The 21,145-nt window shown below is 50.7% G+C and overlaps 1 long non-coding RNA gene across 1 annotated transcript in view; it reads right to left on the bottom strand.

Annotated features, from left to right (window-relative positions):
• Positions 1-21,145, bottom strand: part of LOC140429298 (uncharacterized) — a 78,515-nt gene that overhangs the window by 34,842 nt on the left and 22,528 nt on the right. The window contains exon 2 of the long non-coding RNA XR_011949027.1: positions 14,079-14,159. This is a non-coding gene — a long non-coding RNA (uncharacterized lncRNA). The remainder of the gene's footprint in view (positions 1-14,078; positions 14,160-21,145) is intronic.

Genomic DNA, 21,145 nt, shown 5'->3' on the forward strand with positions numbered 1-21,145 from the left:
AAGAATGTGTAAGGAGCAGGTGATTTGACATTGCCCTTTCGCTGGCAGCCAAAGCCAAAAATCCCCATGTCATCCCGTTGTGGTTTCAAATCAAAAACACAATCCTCCATGCAATGGCCTCAACGCATTTCTCTGTGGAAACTTCATCCTTTGTGTAAAACAACTTTCTGCTTCACTTGAAGGCAATCAGCTACACATACTGATTTAATTACATATACTTTCAAAGTATTTGTGCCTTTATGACCACAGATTCAAATCATACAATTAACTCATAACTCCATGCAATCAAACTTACTTCAATCCAGCAAAAATTACTGAAGTGTGATGCCATTTGTCATGAGTGTAAGACAATAAGCTGCTCCTGCACTAAATGAGCTCGCAGTCTTAGTTTAACTAAAGATAAGCGGCCGGATTCCCCATTCCTGAGACTAAGTGTTGATGCCAGGGCAGGATTCACGGAATTCTACGACATCAGAACTGGCGCCGCACCTGGACTGATTCAACGACCATTGTGGGGCTAGCACCGGCGCACCCGGAGAAGGCCGCTCATAACAAACAGGAGCGGGAAAAGACTGGAGGGGGACTGTCGGTCCTGCGATCCCTCGCCGCAGCACTGCAAAGGACACTGGACGTGGTCTGAGAGCCCGAAGGAAGGGCAGTTGCAAGGGTGGGCGTTGGAGGTTGGCATCGAGCGAGGAAGTGAGCCCCCCGCTGAGTTGCGGTTCCCCATTACATGTCTGTCACGCCCCCCTAGCACCGACCCTGCACCTCCACCCCTACAACCCCCTCCCCTACACACCCTGCTCCGCTGCACACCCCCACCACCCCCCACTCCCCGTCGGTCCACAATGCAATCATGTGTCTTGTCTTGTGTCTTGCAGGAGCTGCTGGTGATTGGGCGGGCCCTTCTAGTGTTCCCTGCGCCCGACCCCATCCACAGCCAGAACCCCAAGTGCTGTGCAGTGACGAGGACAAGGTCGACATGGATGGGAGCCGTCAGCCTGCATCCCAGGACACCCTGCAGCTCAAGTCCGGGGATGACACTGGTTTCCCGTCACAGCTGTCTGCAACACCCTCCACCATCCTAGAGACACTCACTTTGGTTGGGCATGTAAGTGAAGAGGCCCCTGGGGCATTAACTGGTGCGCACAACTCACATGATCCGGTATAGGAGGTGGAGGTAGGAACACCCGAGGGGGCGGACCGTCGGAACGCGGGCCAACCCCAAGGACTAGCTTCCGTCCAGATGGGTTTCGAACTTCTGGAACAGATGGTCCCATCGATTGTGGAGATGCAATTGCAGAGACAGGAAGCTGGATTCTCCGACCCCGACACGCCCGACCCTGACTGCCCGCCGAAATTGTGGCCGGCGCCGGGGCAGAGAATCCATTTCCCAGCACGGAATTGGGACCGGCATCGGTTCACCGATTCTCCGGGCCACGCCGCATATCACCTACCTGCAGCCATTACTGGAGGCCCGCCCTGCCATTCTCCGCCCCCGGTCGGCCTAAGGCTCGAAGGCATGGATCTAACATGGTCCTGCTGGTTGGGATACTAGCGTGGCGGCTGCAGACTCAGTCCGCGGCCGCCATGTTCGAGGGTGGGACGATCGGAGGGTGGGGGGGCCTTATACGTGGCCGGGCAATTTTTGGGCGGGCGGTCAGGGTCGGGCGCGCGGCCGATCGGGGGCAATGTGTTTAGAGTCCTGCTCCGCAGTCTGAGTCCGCCATGGAGCACGGCGCGGCTGCTGGAGGCCGCCAGCGTGCGCATGCGCGGCCTCTGACCCAGAGGTGCGGGGGCCCGTGAGTGCAGCAAAAGCTGCTAGTTTTACGCTGGCTCACTGCTAGCCCCCTGCAGGGCTTGGAATATGTGGCCCTATCACGCCAACATTTCTGGCGTGAAAGTCCATGATTTTTACAAGGGTGTGGGGGCATAGTCCCAAAACCAGAGAATACATGAGGGGTTGTCAGCAAGCATCCAGCACCTGCAGGTGCAGTTGGAGGAGTCACACTGGAACAGGAGGTGGTGCCGACCATACATGCCACCCAGGCCAACACCGCACGGGTGGCATCCGCGGTGGAGGCCTTGAGGCGAAGGTTTCGGCCATGGATCAACATGTCTGTGCAGGTGGTGGCTGAGGCCCAGGACAGGGCTGCTATATCACAGGCAACCATGTGCCAGACCACCTGGACATTGCAGCGGCACTCCTGAGCTTGGTCAAGTCACAGTGGACCATGGCTGAGAATGTCAGCGTCAGTGCCCAGGCGCTGGTGAACGTGGCACAGAAAAAAAGGAAGGTGGCCCAATCTCAGAGGGAGATGGTGCAGTCATTAGCTGATGTGGAACACACCCAGAAGGTGGTGGCACAGTTGCAGCGTGATGTGGCGCAGTACCAGGCGGAGGTGGTCCACTCCCTATGCTCCACGGCCGCAAGCATGCAGACATTGGTTGAGACAGCAGCGGCCTCCAGGACTGGCAGCGCCAGGTGGTGGGGAGCCTCAGGGGTTAGTTCCACTTGCACCCTTGTCCCATGGAGTAGCCCGGGAGCCATCAGGCACCCTGAGGGAGGAGGTGATGGGGTCCTTGCCGGTGACTCCCACAGGACAGATGTTGGAACACCGCAGCACCTCTGACTCCCCTCCTCCTTTCCCCGGCACAAGCAGAACAGGATGACACCACTCCACCTGGGACACCCAAGCAACAACCGGCTCCATCCATGCCCAGTTGCCCCAGAAGATGGCTGCCATGGGTGCAGGGCACGGTTTAGCGATAGGGGCTAGAGCACAAACCTGTATATATGTTTTCACATTAAACACCTGTCCACAACCTGCCTCGGTGCTGTTTCAGAAGTGTGTAAGGGGTGGGCTGGTCTCGGCTGGCCGCATAGGGGATGGGGTGGAGGGCAACTGGAATGGGCGGACATTGGGGGGTTGGCTTGGCCCAGGGACTGCGCGCTGGCCTTGGCGCACATGTTGTGTCATCTCCCATGTCTACCTGGGCTCCATATTCTTCCCATCCTTGCCGTCCCCCGCATCCTCCTTGTCGGACGTAGACTGGCGTTCAACCGCCTCCTCCGTAAGTCACCCTTCTGCTGTGCGATCTTGTGAATGACGCAGGAGGCCACCACATGTGGGCAACCCTCACAGCGCTATACTGGAGAGCCCCTCCAGAGCAGTCCAGGCACCTGAACCGCATCTTCAGGAAGCAGAAACACCGCTCGATCATGCCCCTGGTTGCTGCATGGCTGTCGTTGTAGCGGGTCTCCACGTCGGTCTGCGGACTCTGGATAGGTGTCATCAGCCACGACCGCAGTGGACAACCTCTGTCGCCCAGGAGGCAAACCCACAGCTGGGGGTGCGCCTCAAAGAGGCCAACAACCGTCGAGTGTGCCAGGATGAAGGCATTGTGCACACTGCCCGGGTATCAGGCGCAGACGTGCATGATGCAGAGCTGATGGTCGCATATAAGCTGCAGGTTCATCGAGTGGAACACCTTTTGGTGTGTGAAGACCGGCCTGTCATCTGCAGGTACTCGTAGGGCAACAGGCATCCTGTCGATCACCCCCTAGACCTGGGGCACCTCGAGGATCATGGCGATCCCTCCTGCCCTGGTGGGTTTGGTCCACATTGAAATGGATGTATTGTGCCGACTGTGCATATAGGGCTTCCATGACAGCATGAATGTGCCTGTGCACCGAGCTCTGTGAGATTCCACACATCTCCACTCGGCGCCTGGAAGGACGTTAAGGTGTAGAAGTTCAGGGCGACCGTCACCTTGCTGGCCACCGGGAGCGGGTGCCCTTCCCCATTCCCCCGTGGTGCCAGGTGTGCCATGATCTGGCTGATATGTCGCACTGTCGCCCTGCTCAGCCGGAGTCTTCGACGGCATGTCTGGTCCGGCAGGTCCTCAAATGACAGCCGCTGCTGGTGCACACGAGGCCTTGTGTGGCGCCTCCTTTGCCCCTCCTCCTCCGCCTGTTGGGCAGCTGGCTCTCCATCCTCACCAGCTGCCTCCTATTCCTCTGGGTCAGGCTCCGCTGCTGCAGCTGCCTCCTCCTCGAACAGCTCCAGCTCGGACAGCCGCAATGGATCTCCCAGGGCTGCAGCGACTAGGAGGAAGGCACCATTGCTGGTTGAATTCCAATATCTGTTGTCTGCGGGAGGTGAAAGGTCGACATGGTACCCCTGTGCCCATCCAGGTCCAACGGGCTACAAGGTAGCCCCTGTTGGCACTGTGGACCCTGCACCTGCAAGTCCCCCTCCCCCCATTCCCACACCCCTGGCCTCATAGATGCCTGGCACCCTGGGGGCCTCTGGCCCCCGCCTGGCGCACCCCTGTAGGGGCTACTGTGGGCATTGCCCTTGGGGGGCCGGATGCTGGCCCGCCGCTGGGTGGCGGCTGCTTGTGGGGGTGGTATAGTGGAGGGTGAGGTGCCGGGGTGGAGGGTGAGGTTGGGGTGCAGGTGTGATGGGGTGCTGAGTGGGCACTGAGGTATGGAGACGGTGGGGTCATGGGGCACCCATACGGCCGGTGGCACTCTGCAGAGCTACGGGCCATGGTGGGTGGTCAGTGGGGTGCGCAGCACGATGGCTGTCTTGCAGGCCGTGGTCCATGCCTGGACATCGCCACAGTCCCATGGGCGGCCACTCCAACCCCACAGCCTGCTCTCCTCACCGCCCTCCCCCCCCCCCCCCCCCCCACCCGGCCCTGGCAGAGACCCCTTCCACGGTCCCCCCAGCCAGTGTCAGGACTGGCAGCCCAAGGTCGTGCCTCTCCAAGTCCTACCTCCTCTCACTTCCTCATCAGCCATGGGATCTGCTTCCCGATTTTTATAAGCACAAATTAACCTTGCCGTCGGGAATTCCCCCTGTGGGGGCGGAGAATCACGGAGGCCCCGGACAAAACCAGGTCAGGCCCACTAATGATATGTAAATGGCATTTATTGTACTTGCAGGGTGGAATACATTGATGCCACTGTCGGGGCACCGGAGAATTGTGATTTGGCATGAACCCGGCGCCCATCAGGATTTTGGTGTCAGAACCAATTCTCTGCCCTATTGCCTTTCTCGATTTTGGTGTTGGCCGACGGAGAATCCCAAAGAGTCACTTATAGCTAAGGGCACCTAGACATAAATGGAAGTGAAGTTGGATAGTGCAGCTCCCCGTTTTGAGATTCAGAACAGAGTCAAAAAGCAGCAATTTTCTAGGAGCAATTTCCATACCCCAAAGGCAGCAAAAAAAATGTAATGCCATTTTGGTTTTCAGGCTCTTTGGCAGCTGCATAAAACAGATAGTGAACCCATTAAGTACATTAATGAGGTGTCTAACACCAGTTTCATGACCCTCTCCTGGTAATTCATTGGGACTGAGCAAAGCACGCAGCACTTAAATAACAAAAAGCTTGCGTCGAGGCGACTCATGCATACTGTGGACTCCCTCCAAACTGACCCTTGTTTGGACAGAATTCCACACTGATCCTACACCCCGACAGCCCCTTCGAGAGCTGCAACCCCATAAGTTGAGCTGCCTCATGGCTATTCCTACTGTACCTTTTCATTCAGCCTGGAGGGGCTTCATGTGTGGTCTGCTACTGCACAAGTGCCACCTTCTTGCCTTCCTCCACCGTCAGGACATGCCTTGGTATTCTGTTCTACTGCATGGTGGTGGGCCATCTACATGGGAATCATCCCTTTTTCCATCGGAGACCTGGCTTGTGGGGTGTTGCATGTATGAGTGCCATACAATCTTAGATTTTAAACATTAAAAAAAAATAATTTATGGGATGTGGACGTCGCTGGTTAGGCCAGCATTTATTGTCCATCCCTAGTTGCCCTTCAAAAGGTGGTGGTGAGCTGTCTTCTTGAACTGCTGCCTGCAGTCCTTGAGGTATAGGTACACCCACTGTGCTGTTAGGGAGGGAATTCCAGGATGTTGCCACAGCAACTGAAAAAGCTGCGATATATTTCCAAGATTAGATTAAGATGGTTCACAGATTACCAGGCCACATGCCTTTTCTGTGGCCAAAGGGAGCCGTGTTCCACATTTATGTGGATTCTCCAATGTTGTAGTTATTTGAAAGGGCTGCTCCTCTACATTTTGTTGCATTTCAACCTCATGCTCCATATCTTCAGTCACCCGGAGTGAGGAGGGAGGAGGACATCCTCATGGGTCTGCTCCTGGGCCTAGCAAAGTTGGCCATTAACAGGTCCAGACAGCGGGCGATTGAGAGGGTTGTCCAACTCGACTTTCTGCTCTTCTATCACGGCTACATTCATGGAGGGTGGTCTTGGTAGAGAGCACGCGGTGTCCGGCAGCACGCTTCAGGCCTTCCACGACTGGTGGGCGCTGAGGGGGCTGGGGTGAATCATCACCCCAGGAATGACATTTTAATTTTATTAGGTACACTTACGTTTGACATTTTATATTAGTTACAGTGCCACCAGGTGCTATCACCCTTGTCATTTGTGTTTAAGTTATTGATTATTGTTTTATTCAAAAGAGTATAACAAAAGAATTTCATTGATATAACATAAGGACATCCCAAAGTGCTTCATAGCTAATGAGGTGCTTTTTGAAATATAGCCACTGTGTAAATAGAACACAAGCTCTCACAAACAGCCTGATGGCCAGATGATCTGTTTTAGTGAAGCCAGGGGAGTGAGATAGACTGGGTTGCTCGACATAGAGCCGGCATAGACTCAATGGCCTAAATGGCCTGAATGTGCCAGAAATGACCCTATTACTCGAAGGATAAATATTGATCAGGATAGCAGGGATAACTCCTCTGCTCTTTGATAAAATAGTGCCATGGGAGATTTTTTTATATTCACATGAGTAAACAGACAGAGGATGGGATTCTCTGACCCTCCACGCCAAAATCGCGCTGGGCGCGGGGGCGGAGAATTACCCAAAATAGGCTCCCATGCTGGCACGCGATCGACGCAGCGCGGGACCCGGCCCCCGGGTCGATTTTCCGTGCCCGACGGGCCGAGTGCCCGCCGGGTCCCACCGGCATGGTTCACATGTGGTCCCACCCGGCAGGACCTCAGCGTTCTGGCTGCGGGGGTCATCCTAGTGTGGAGTCGGGAGGATCCGACTCCGGGGGGGGCTGGCCCACATTCGGTGGCTACAGATCGGCGGGCGCGCTCATTCCAGGGAGGGCCTATGTTCCTCCGCGCCGGGCCCCTGTGGGCTCCGCCATGTTGCGCGGGGGCCGGCGCGAAGAGGGCCGCCACGCACATGCACTGCCGCGCAGGCCTTAACTGCAGGGCCCAGCCGGCAGCCGGAGCTGCAAGACGCACGCCGTGGCCCTCCAAGCCCCCTTGAAGATGGAGAATCACACTGGACTTTCTAGGAAAAAGTCTGGAGTGATTCCCGCTTGTTTTCTGGCGGGCGTGGGGACATGGTCCTGTAGCCAGTTAAAATGGCTGACCTCCCGATTTAGAATGGCTAACCCCGATTTACAATGGCAAATGGAAAAGCCTGATGGGAAAATCAGCCAACAGGACTAAACAAGTAGCTGCAGGTAAAACTGTGTATTCGCCTCTGGGGAGGCCAGACAGGATCGATACCTGCAGCCTTCAGCACAACAAAACACCAGCCATCTGAATATTAATTAGCAATCCCCGGGAACAATGTGCAACAATTTAGACACACAAAGCCAACCCAGACTTTTCGGCGCCAACAGGAGCCTACACAAAGAGAGGTGAACGACCACCCCAAAACCGCCCATCGATCAAGGAATCGCTCCAGCATTGGAGAATATCGAACCAAGTGATTGGGACGAAGTCCAATCACTTGGAACCAGGTACAGGGTCCGCCCCGAAAGACGGGAAGCCTCTGGGGACTATAAGAATAGAGTCCAAGTTCAAATCCACCCTTCCGCACCCTTCTTCACCCTGCTGCAACCCCTGCTGCCTTCTGCTGACCTTCTGCAACAGCCGCTCAAATCGTAAGTCTTACTTCAACGCTCGCTACGAGACAGGCGCACCTAGCTATCGAATCCCGCAGGCTCAGAACCCAAACGAAAGGCCATTCATTTCCCTGACCTGGTGGGCCATTTCCAAGTTAAGTATTGGCTTGTTAGTTGTAGGAAGTAGCTTAGAAGTAGAATTTATGCATAAGTATTGATTACTGTATATAATAAATGTGCGTTGATTTAACTCTTACTAAGCGGTGTGTTGGATTATTGATCATTACTCGGACTTGAACCACGTGGCGGTATCAGAAAGATACCTGGCGACTCAAGAGCAAAGGTGATAGAACAGAGCAATTAAACTAAGGCTAAAATAAAGTTAGCAACAGTCCCCAGAAGGGAGAATCCCACCCCCGGTCTCAGTTTAATGTCCAATTTGAAAATAGCATCTCCAATGGCGTAGCATTTCCTCAGACTGCTCTGGAGTGTCAGCTTAGATTGTTGTGCTCAATTCTTGGAATGTGACTTGAGCCCACAATCTTCAGACTCGGGGGTGAAAGTGCTACCAACTGAACTGCAGCTGACACATGGCTTTAGTCAGTGGTCCTTAAGGGGACTACCAAAGGCTCCACCAAAGTACTAAGTATTTTCTTTTGAACTTAAATTCAGGAGGCAGGTAGGAGTGAGTAAGAGTGCTCAACACACTTTACACCATATTTTGGACTGCTGGTGGCCTACATTAGTTCCTCCCTTCCATCTCAGGACTTACCTGAGCACTGCTGTCACTGAGGATGCTAGCCCAAATCAATCGTCTTCAAACTGGGGAACTATTCCTAGATACCAAAATGGTGTCTACAGCTCAATGGAAGAACGGTGATGAGGCCTTAGACCCAATCTTGGCTGAAATTCGGGGCCTCTGGTGTGCACTCTCAGTAAACAGGTACAGAGAAGGTTTACCAGACTCACATCAGGAATGGATGGATTGTCTTATGAGGAAAGGTTGAACATGTTAGGCTAGAGTTTAGAAGAGCAAGAGACAACTTGATTGAGAAATACAAGAACCTGAGGGGTTTTGACAGGGTGGATGTGAAAAGGATGTTTCCTCTTGTGGAAATATCTAGAACTAGTGGGTCACTGTTTAAAAATAAGGGGTTGCCCATTTAAGACAGAGAAGAGGCAATTTTTTTCTCTCAGAGGGTCATGAGTCTTTGGAACTCTCTTCCTGAAAAGGCAGGGGAAGTAGAGTCTTTGAATAACCTTAAGGTTGAGGTGGATGAATTCTTGGTAAGCAAGGGGTGATAAATTATATGGGATAGGCCGGATGCAGATTTGAGATTAATATCAGATCAGCCATGATCTTATTAAATAGCAGAGCAGGCATGAGGGGCTGAAAGGCCTACCAATGCTCCTTGTTCGAATGTTTGTAAGAACGTATACAACTTTGCCTTAAAAATATGCAGTGACCCTGCCTCCACTAATTTTTGGGGAAGCAAATTCCACAGGTTCGCGACCCTCTGAGACAAAACATCCCTTATTTTAGTTCTAGTCTCTCCCACAGGGGGAGCCATCCTTTCAGCATCCACCCTGTCAAGTCCCCTCAGGATATTATGTTTCAATAAGATCACCACTCATTCTTCTAAACTCCAATGGATACAGGCCCAACCTGTCCAACCTATCCTCGCAAGATAACCTATTCATTCAGTCAAGTGAACCTTCTCTGAATTGCTTCTCATGTTATTATGTTCTTTTTTAAATAAGGAGACCCAAACTGTACACAGTACTCTGGATGTGGTATCACGATGCCCCCTACATCTATAGCAAAGCTTCCCTACTTTTATATTCCATTCCCCTTGCAATAAACAACGTTCCATTTGCCTTTGTAATCATCTGGTGTACCTGCGTAGTAGCTTTTTGCAGTTCATTTGCAAACCCAAATCCTTCTGTACCACAATTTCTCTATTTAAATACTACACTGCTTTTCCATTCTTCTTGTCAAAATGTACAAGTTATACTTCATCTGCCTACATTATACTTCATCTGCCAAAGTTTTGCCCACTCGCCTTGTCGAGCTATATCCCTTTGCAATCCTAATGTCATCTTCACACCTTACTATTTCTGTGTCATCAGCAAATTTTCCAACCATTGTGGTAAAATGGTCAACGGCCTGAAATTTAGGCCCGATACAGAATTGGACACTAAATTAAGAATTGGACACTTTAAATTAAAACCACAGTCAGAACCACTGACAGGCCTGTTGGGATGTCCAACAGCAAAACTCAAATATACTGGACAGCGACAGAGCAAGTCTGGGCCTGCCCTGTAAACAAGACAGCGGAAGAAAATTGGTCCCATTCAAATGGATGGATTGTTGTGAGTTGCCCAGATGAAACCAATCTTTCTGGCACCTAGATTTCCCACCATTACCTTATATGGGATATGGTTACAGGTAAACAATGCCCCTGAGGATGGATCTTTGGTGGGGAAGTTCCTGGTATCCTGCGGAGTTGCAATCGGGCAATTCCAATAGGTGTTGTAAACCCCGTCCCGTGACTGCATTGACTGAGGGCCAGAGAAACTTCTGGAAGGATGGGAAGAGGGGTATAAGTACTGGACACCCAGAAACCCTCCCCAGCGAAGACTCAACACAGAGGCAGCGGAGAAGATTCAACAGTGGACCAGAGGATGGATGGAGGAAGCGTGCGAGACCCACCTTAGCAGACGAGGGCCCTGAGAAGACTGAGACTCAGAGGATAGTGTTTGAATCTTGGGCATATTATAGTTGGGATTATTTGGGGGGAGATAACTGTTCTATTGTGTTTGAAAATAAATGGGTTGAATTGTGAACCTGTTTCTGCAACCTGCTCATCTCACAAATAGGGGCACCTGAGTAAAATGTTTGAATAATGAACTGGTTGAAGTGTCTGAAATTTTACAGACAACACCATACATTCTGGCCTTTAATTGATATAGATTCTAAATAGTTGAGGCCCCAGCACTGAGCCCTGCGGCATTCAAGAAGCTTTATGATTTGATGTTGGTTGATCTATTAATTGAAAATTTAATTGACACGCTAATTTTTGAATTTTCTGATAGCAGTGTGGTGATGTGCCTGTGCACAGTTCTGTATGTAGTTAGCAATGCGACCTCCGACCAGCTAATGGCGATCGAGATCTATCACGTAACTCGAGACACCCGCTAGTTGGTAATACGACATATAAGAGAATAGTCACATTTAGAGTAGTTCCAGGAGAATTCACTGAATTCATTTAGTAGCCATTGTCTGTATCATAGTTCGTTAGTTATCTTTCCACGTGTTTGTTAATAAATCATCTTTCTAATTAAACAACTCGATGTTCTGTGTACATCATTACAACGGTTAGAACACAGAACACAAGCAGGATCCATTTTCTCAGCAACTTTAGAAGTAAGATAAGAATTGCAAATAGACACTGTAGTCATACCTCAATGGTGCCAATGTCAACATGTAACATAAATAAAAATTCCCCATCATTCACGGATCCTTGATAGGCCCATTTTTTATCAAACATACAAAAATCTTAATTTTGTTTCAAAATTACTGATTCTAAAACTATGATCAATGGAAAATTTCTTACAGAGAATACCAATGATTGTTTGGAAAATGATAGCTGAAAAATTGGTAACAACCTGAATTCAGATATTAAAGTGATGGTAAGGAATGTAGACGCAGGAGGACTACTTGAAATTGGGATGGCAGTGAGGCTCCTCATTCCGAGTTCAAGTTTTTATCTAAGTGGTGGCCAACCTGTGGCCGGGGGGCAAACAATCATTGTATGGCACTTGTGCTGGACGAGGAGTGCTTGACATGATATTTGCGGTGCATTGAATTCAAGAGAAGTCCTGTGAAAAGAACAAGGACCTATACATGGTGTTCATTAACCAGACCAAGGCCGTCGCCATAGAAAACCATGAAGGCCTGTGGAGGATGGTGTACAAATATGGCTGCCTTAAAAAGCTGATCAGGTTTATCTTTTCATTTCAAGACTGCATGATGACCAAAATGATGCAGAGTAGTGCCTCATCAGATGCTTTTCCTGTTACCTATGGCACCAAGCAAGGACACGTACTGGCTGCTTGTTGACTTTTTTTCCCCAAGCATCAAAGTTCTTGAAGAAGACAGATTTTGTATCAACCTGGCCCTGGCAACAAATTCCAAGATTCCATAATCACAATCAATAATACACCCCTCAACTTAGTTCAGAAGTTCTGTTTCTTGGGAGTATCTTTTTGGCAATACCACATCATATGATGAAATCACCCATCACCTGGCAGAAGCAAGCTCAGCATTCAGCAGACTAACCATTAATCGTTAAAGTTTGTCGTCTCGAGCGGTTCTCCATATCCTCCAGATTTGCTCGCAGTCCCTTATTGACCTCAACCACCCTTTGCAGCTCATCTCCCATCGAGGTGAGCTGATCGCTGTGCCGCGATATGGCCTCCTCTACTCCCTTCATCTTCTCACTCTGTTCCCTCACCTCAGCCGACGCCTTTGCAACAGCTACCTTCACTGGGGCAATTGCCTCCTCTAACAACACCTTCAGTGCCACCGCCATCTCCTTCCTCATAACCTCCATATGTTTTGCGAACTGCTTTTTGAGCTCTAGAGACACCACCTCAGCCATCTTCCCTGCTGTAAGCAGTACGGCTCCACGCAGCGGCCCGGCCTCCGCCATCTTGTCAGCCCGGGCTGGTCCTCACCTCGACGGCGAGCGCTCATTCTCCCTTCCGTGCTGATGTTTTCCTCTGGCTTTTGGACACCTTTTGCCTTCTTTACAGCTTCTTAGTCCTTCATGCCCCCAGGACCGGGCATTACAAATTCCCAAAAAGAAAAAATATATATACGCCTCAAGCAGGAGCCACCCAACGTGTAACGACCGCTCGTGTTCTGGACTTAACACCGCCACCTCGGCTGCCGCATATTCTAGGCCCAGCCCCACCACTCCGACCGCCTTGTGCTCCGGACCCAGCTCTGCAGTTTATTTTTAAAAAATTTTTTAGAGTACCCAATTATTTTTTTTTCTCAATTAAGGGACAATTTAGCGTGGCCAATCCACTTCACCTGCACATCCTTTTAGGTTGTGGGGGTGAAACCCACGCAGACACGGGGAGAATGTGCAAACTCCACATGGACAGTGACCCAGGGCCGGGGTTCGAACCCGGGTCCTCAGCGCCGCAGTCCTAGTGCTAACCATTGTGCCACCGTGCTGCCCTCGCTCTGCAGTTTTGACTGCCTCATGCATGTTAGACTTCACTCCCGCCGCTCCAACCGCCCCACACTCCGAGCTCGATGCCTCAGTTCCATCTGCCCTGCACTCCCACAGGAATTATCACCAGTTTTAAAGTGGTTTGATTTGCCGCCTGTCTCTCGAGCTCCAAAGACCGAAAAAAGCTCGAGAGAAAATAACGCTGAGAAATGAAAATTGTCCGCGGGCGGGAGCCTCTCTCTTTAGCGACTGCTCCACTCCCGAGCGCCCAGGTCTCCAACTTTAAAGTGTCTCTTTTTCCTTCTTTTGGTGTCTGGCTTGATACCTCTTCCACACCCCCTTGCTGTGGGGGGGCCCAAACAAACAAATTTGTGTGTATTGGGCGCAAATTCCCAGCAAAGAATGGAACAAAACTGTGATCCCAGCAGGAGCTTCTCCACATGCAACCGCTCCCTGTTTCAGCCGTCGGATGTTGTCTCACCAGTGCGAATTAGCTCAGGAATCCTTCCACTACACCCCACTGAAGGGCGAAACAGTGTGGGTGAGAAGAAACTCTGAAAAAAGTTAGGCTCAACAACAAGCTTACGAGAGCATGGAGTTAATCACAAAACAGAGATCGAAGTCTACCAGGCAATGGTTCTCACATCACTTCTCTGTGGCTGGATATGGACAATGTCAAATAACTAGAAGCAGTTCACATTTACTGCTTAAGAGCTACCTATAGGGAGCAGGGAAAATCCATAACATGGAAGTTCTGAAAGGTAGACTGCTCCAAAATCAAGCAATGTCAACATTTGAGGAGAGCGGAGTCAGGTCCGTACAGGACAAGTGAGTAAATCACAAAGTCAATCCACCTCTCCACCATTGACTTCAACTGCAAATCAAGGCTTGGTTTAACAACATACACCGGACATACCAACCTGGATGATGAACAATTGGTCTCCTTGCTGAACATTCATCCATTGAAGCAATGGGAGAATCCATCATTAATATGGCACCATCTGTAACACATGTGCAAAACAGGCATTGAACATTCAACCCCGGAATTGGTCATTTTTGCCCCTGTTTTCCACCTGGAAGGATGGCCTGAGGGTCTAATTTTGTTCTCTGTGTGTGTGAATTTTTTTTTACAGTACCCAATTCATTTCTTTTCCAATTAAGGGTCAATTGTGGCCAATCCACCTACCCCACACATCTTTGGGTTGTGGGGGCGAAACCCACGCAAACACGGGGAGAATGTGCAAACTTCACAGACAGTAACCCAGAACCGGGATCGAACCTAAGACCTCGGCGCCATGAGACAGCAGTGCTAACCACTGCGCCACCGTGCTGCCAGTGCGCTCTGTGTATTTGTATCCCAAGATCGCTCACATCCTCTGTTTCAATGAGTTTTACCATTGAGGATAATTTGCTTTCTGTTGTTAATTTTCTGAAATGTGCTAATTCACCTTTATCTACTTTGCATTTGCTACTTATCTGGCCACTTCCTTAATTTGTATATGTCCAGAATGCTGTAATTTCCTCCTCAATCTACTGGGATACATGATCTCCACCACAGCTTCTGCCACAGATGTTCACGTTGAAATAGAGCCAGAATAGAATTCATAATATTTCACTAAGTGTCTACCAGCCACATATTGTATTGATGGAAATAATACACAGTATATTGGCCATGTACATTTTTAAGCTTAATGTATAATAAAACTAATATATCCCACATGTGACAGTAAGTTGTTCACATTTCCTCAGCCTCGTTCCATAAGACTTAGAGGCACATTTACTTTTCAATTATTCTTTTTTTTAAAAAATATATTTTATTCAAGATTTTTTGGCCACACATAACAGTACATGGTTTTTCTTTTAACAACAATAAAACAATATAAATAACAGTGGCCAGTTTTAAACAAGTAAATAAATAATATATAAACAGAAACAAAAACAAAACTAAATGGCAACTGCCTTGTCAAAAATAGTTACTCTCCAAAAATACAATCCAACAGTCCAATATACATTACCTATAGCAAACGTCTATACATATACAATGACATCCCTAAGAGCCCGCCCCGATCCTTCCCCCCCGGGTTGCTGCTGTTGTCTTTCTTTCTTTTCATTCCCTCTATCGTTCTGTGAGGTAGTTGACGAACGGTTGCCACCACCTGGTGAACCCTTAAGCCGAACCCCTTAATACGAACTTGATCCGTTCTAACTTTATAAACCCTGCCATGTCGTTTATCCAGGTCTCCACGCCCGGGGGTTTGGCTTCCTTCCACATAAGCAATATCCTGCGCCGGGCTACTAGGCACGCAAAGGCCAAAACATCAGCCTCTCTCGCCTCCTGCACTCCCGGCTCTTCTGCAACCCCGAATATAGCCAACCCCCAGCCTGGCTCGACCCGGACCCCCACCACCTTCGAAAGCACCTTTGCCACCCCCACCCAGAACCCCTGTAATGCCGGACATGACCAGAACATGTGGGTGTGATTCGCTGGGCTTCTCGAGCATCTCCCACACCTATCCTCTACCCTGAAAAATTTACTGAGCCGTGCTCCAGTCATATGCGCCCTGTGTAGAACCTTGAATTGTATCAGGCTTAGCCTGGCACACGAGGACGACGAGTTTACCCTACGTAGGGCATCAGCCCACAGCCCCTCCTCAATCTCTTCCCCCAGCTCTTCTTCCCATTTCCCCTTCAGCTCATCCACCATGATCTCCCCCTCGTCCCTCATTTCCCTGTATATATCCGATACCCTACCATCCCCCACCCATGTCCCTGAGATCACTCTATCCTGAACCTCCTGCGTCGGGAGCTGCGGGAATTCCCTCACGTGTTGCCTCGCAAAAGCCCTCAGTTGCATATACCGAAATGCATTCCCTTGGGGCAACCCATATTTTTCCGTCAGCGCTCCCAGACTCGCAAATGTCCCATCTACGAACAGATCTCTCAATTGTACTACCCCAGCTCTTTGCCATGCTCCAAACCCCCCATCCATTCTCCCCGGAACAAACCTATGGTTATTTCTTATCGGGGACCGCACCGAGGCTCCCGTCCTTCCCCCATGCCGTCTCCACTGCCCCCAAATTTTTAATGTTGCCACCACCACCGGGCTTGTAGTGTATTTCTTCGGTGATAACGGCAACGGTGCCGTCACCATTGCTTGTAAACTGGTCCCCTTGCAGGACGCCCTCTCCAATCTCTTCCACGCCGCTCCCTCCCCTTCTCCCATCCACTTACACACCATTGAAATATTGGCGGCCCAGTAATAATCATTTAGGCTCGGTAGTGCCAACCCCCCCCTATCCCTACTACGCTGCAAGAACCCCCTCCTCACTCTCGGGGTCTTCCCGGCCCACACAAAACTCATAATGCTTTTCTCAATTCTCTTAAAAAAAGCCTTCATGGCCATCACCGGGAGGCACTGAAACACAAAGAGGAATCTCGGGAGAACCACCATTTTAACCGTGTGCACCCTACCCGCCAGTGACAGGGACACCATGTCCCATCTCTTGAAGTCCTCCTCCATTTGTTCCACCAATCGTCTTAAATTAAGCCGGTGCAAGGTTCCCCAATTCTTAGCTATCTGAATCCCCAAGTATCGGAAGTCTCTTGTTACCTTCCTCAGCGGTAAATCCTCTATTTCCCTGCTCTGCTCCCCCGGATGCACCACAAACAACTCACTTTTCCCCATGTTCAATTTATACCCCGAAAAATCCCCAAACTCCCCAAGTATCCGCATTATCTCTGGCATCCGCTCCACCGGGTCCGCCACATACAACAATAAATCATCCGCATACAGAGATACCCGGTGTTCTTCTCCTCCCCTAAACACTCCCCTCCACTTCCTGGAACCCCTCAGTGCCATGGCCAGGGGCTTAATCGCCAGTGCAAACAATAACGGAGACAGGGGATATCCCTGCCTCGTCCCTCTGTAAAGCCGGAAATAATCAGACCCCCGTCCATTCGTAACCACACTCGCCATCGGTGCCCGAACAGCAGCTGTACCCATCCGATATATCCATCTCCGAAGCCAAATCTCCTCAGCACCTCCCACAGATAATCCCACTCCACTCTATCAAATGCTTTCTCGGCATCCATCGCCACCACTATCTCCGCTTCCCCCTCTGGCGGGGGCATCATCATTACCCCTAGCAACCTCCGTATGTTCGTGTTCAGCTGTCTCCCCTTCACAAACCCAGTCTGGTCCTCATGTACCACCCCCGGGACACAGTCCTCTATCCTCGTCGCCATTACCTTGGCCAGAATCTTAGCATCCACATTTAAAAGAGAAATGGGCCTATAGGACCCGCATTGCAGCGGGTCTTTTTCCTTCTTTAGGAGGAGCGATATCTTTGCCTCTGACATAGTCGGGGGCAACTGCCCCCTTTCCCTAGCCCCATTAAAGGTTCTCGTCAGAAGCGGGGCCAGCAAGTCCATATACTTCCTATAAAATTCCACCGGGAATCCGTCTGGTCCCGGGGCCTTCCCCGCCTGCATGCTCCCAATCCCTTTCACTACCTCCTCCATCTCAACCTGTGCTCCCAGCCCCGTCCTCTCCTGCTCCTCCACCTTAGGGAATTCCAGCTGATCCAGAAAGCACATCATTCTCTCCTTCCCTTCCGGGGGCTGAGCTTTATATAATCTTTCGTAGAACACCTTGAACACCCCATTTACTCTCTCCGCTCCCCGCTCCATCTCTCCCTCCTCGTCTCTCACCCCCCCTATCTCCCTCTCTGCTCCCCTCTTCCTCAGTTGGTGGGCCAACAACCGGCTTGCCTTCTCCCCATATTCATACTGTACACCTTGTGCCTGCCTCCATTGTGCCTCTGCATTACCCGTAGTCAACAAGTCAAATTCTACATGTAGCCTTTGCCTTTCCCTGTACAGTCCCTCCTCCGGTGCCTCCGCATATTGTCTGTCCACCCTCAAAAGTTCGTTCAGCAACCGCTCCCTTTCCCTACCCTCCTGCTTTCCTTTATGTGCCCTAATAGATATCAGCTCCCCTCTAACCACTACCTTCAACGCCTCCCAGACCACTCCCACCTGAACCTCCCCATTGTCGTTAAGCTCCAAGTACCTTTCAATACACCCCCTCACCCTTAAACATATCCCCTCATCTGCCAATAGTCCCATGTCCATTCTCCAGGGCGGGTGCTGTTCTTTTCCCTCCCCTATCTCCAGGTCCACCCAATGTGGAGCGTGGTCCGAGGTAGCTATTGCCGTGTACTCCGTCCCTGTCACCTTCGGGATCAGCGCCCTTCCCAATACAAAAAAGTCTATCCGTGAATATACTTTATGGACATAGGAGAAAAACGAGAACTCCTTACTCCTAGGCCTGCTAAATCTCCAGGGGTCTACTCCTCCCATCTGCTCCATAAAGTCCTTGAGCACCCTAGCTGCAGCCGGCCTCCTCCCGGTCCTGGACCTCAATCTGTCCAGCCCTGGGTCCAACACCGTATTAAAGTCTCCCCCCATTACCAACTTTCCCGCCTCTAGGTCCGGGATATGTCCCAACATTCGCCTCATAAAATTGGCATCATCCCAGTTCGGGGCATATACGTTCACTAGAACCACCGCCTCCCCTTGCAATCTGCCACTCACCATCACGTATCTACCCCCGCTATCCGCCACTATGGTCTTTGCCTCAAACAGTACCCGTTTCCCCACTAATATAGCCACCCACCAGTTCTTTGCGTCTAACCCCGAATGAAACACCTGCCCCACCCATCCTTTGCGTAGTCTGACCTGGTCTATCAGTTTCAAATGCGTCTCCTGCAACATAACCACATCTGCCTTTAATTTCTTTAGGTGTGCGAGTACCCATGCCCTTTTAATCGGCCCGTTCAGCCCTCTCACGTTCCACGTGATCAGCCGGGTTGGGGGGCTCTTTACCCCCCCCCCCCCCCCTTGTCGACTAGCCATCCCCTTTTTTAATCCAGCTCCTCACCCGGTTCCCACGTAAGCGTATCTCCCCCCGATGGCGCCCTCCCGCCTCGACCACCCCACCCCGTACCAGCTCCCCCTTCTCCCCAGCAGCAGCAACCCAGTTAATCCCTCCCCCCCCCGCTAGATCCTCTTCTAGCGTAATTGCACCCCCCATGTTGCTCCCAGAAGTCAGCAAACTCTGGCTGACCTCGGCTTCCCCCCGTGACCTCGGCCCCCACTGTGCGAGGCCCCCTCCTTCCTGCTTCCCTGTTCCCGCCATGATTACCATAGCGCGGGAACAAAGCCTGCGTTTCCCACTTGGCCCCACCCCTAATGGCTGGCGCCCACAATTCCTCATCCTTCCCCTCCCCCACGACATGGGGAAGAGAGAAAAGTTACAGGGTCGCAAGATTAACAACTTGAGAAATCATCCCTTCCCCCTTTCCCCCCCCCCCTTCACCCCACGTAATCACACCACCACTTTGTCCCAAACGTTCTTTTTCTTGCCCGCCTATTCCAGCTGCTCCTCCACAATAAATGTCCACGCCTCTTCTGTCGTCTCAAAGTAGTGGTGCTTCCCTTGGTGTGTGACCCACAGTCTTGCCGGTTGCAGCATTCCAAATTTGACCTTCCTTTTGTGAAGCACCGCCTTGGCCCGATTGAAACTCGCCCTCCTTCTCGCCACCTCCGCACTCCAATCTTGATATACGCGGATCACCGCGTTCTCCCACCTACAGTTACGAGTTTTCTTTGCCCATCTGAGGACAATCTCTCTGTCATTATATCGGAGAAATCTCACCACTATGGCTCGAAGTATTTCTCCAGCCCTCGGTCTTCGCGTCATAACTCGATAAGCTCCCTCCACCTCCAATGGGCCCGTCGGGGCCTCCGATCCCATTAACGAGTGAAGCATCGTGCTCACATATGCCCCGACGTCCGCCCCCTCCGCACCTTCGGGAAGACCAAGAATCCTTAAATTCTCCCTCCTCGCATTATTCTCCAACACCTCCAGCCTTTCCACACACCTTTTGTGTTGTGCCTCGTGCATCTCTGTCTTCACCACCAGGCCCTGTATTTCGTCTTCATTATCCGCGGCCTTTGCCTTCACGACCCGAAGCTCCTGCTCCTAGGTCTTTTGTTCCTCCTTTAGCCCTTCAATCGCCTGTAATATTGGGGCCAGCAGCTCCTTCTTCATCTCCTTTTTAAGTTCTTCCACACAGCGCCGCAGGAACTCTTGTTGGTCAGGGCCCCATACTAGACGGCCACCTTCCGACGCCATCTTGCTTTGTGCTTGCTTTCCTTGCCGCTGCTCTAGAGGATCCTCCGCAATCCGGCCACCTTCCTCTCCTTTTTCCATCTGTGTCCAGGGGGAATTCCCTTCTGGTTTACCGCACAGTGTTTTTAGCCGTTAAAATTGCCGTTGGGGCTCCTATTAAGAGCCCAAAAGTCCGTTCCACCGGGAGCTGCCGAAACGTGCGACTTAGCTGGTCATCGCCGCACCCGGAAGTCCTTTTCAATTATTCTAAGGCCATCTTCTAGATTGGTTAATAAAGTAATATTTTCTTTCTCATATGGGATGTGCAAAATGCAGTCAGCAGCCATAATATTTCAAACATGATTGACTTAAAATTACAAACAAAAGGTAATCTGGAAAATAGGGAGCAGGTGGATCAGCAACTGAAATGAAAAGATTGTTAACATTTTCCACATGGGACCTTTCAGCAGAACTTTCACATTCCAAATCATATTTCCAGTATTTTTTCATTTTATTCCTAACTTTCAACTTAGTGGGTTTTGTGACCAGTTCAACATATTTTATCTTCCAAAATCTTGTTATTTTAATAGGAATGAAAGAATTGAATTATTTATTATGCCTTGAAGAAGTGCTTTTCAAAGTGCTTTGCATGAATTGCTTTTTCAAGTTTGTTGTGTAAGAAACACAGAAGCCAACTTACATACAACAAGATCCAACATAAACAATGGAAAAATTGACAAGTCTATCTGATTTTAGTGATGTGCGTTTCAGGGAGAATATTGGACATGACACCTGCTGAAGTCCTTGATCTTC

This window comes from Scyliorhinus torazame, chromosome 9 (genome assembly GCF_047496885.1).
Source record: "Scyliorhinus torazame isolate Kashiwa2021f chromosome 9, sScyTor2.1, whole genome shotgun sequence".
NCBI classification, from domain to species: Eukaryota; Metazoa; Chordata; class Chondrichthyes; order Carcharhiniformes; family Scyliorhinidae; genus Scyliorhinus; species Scyliorhinus torazame.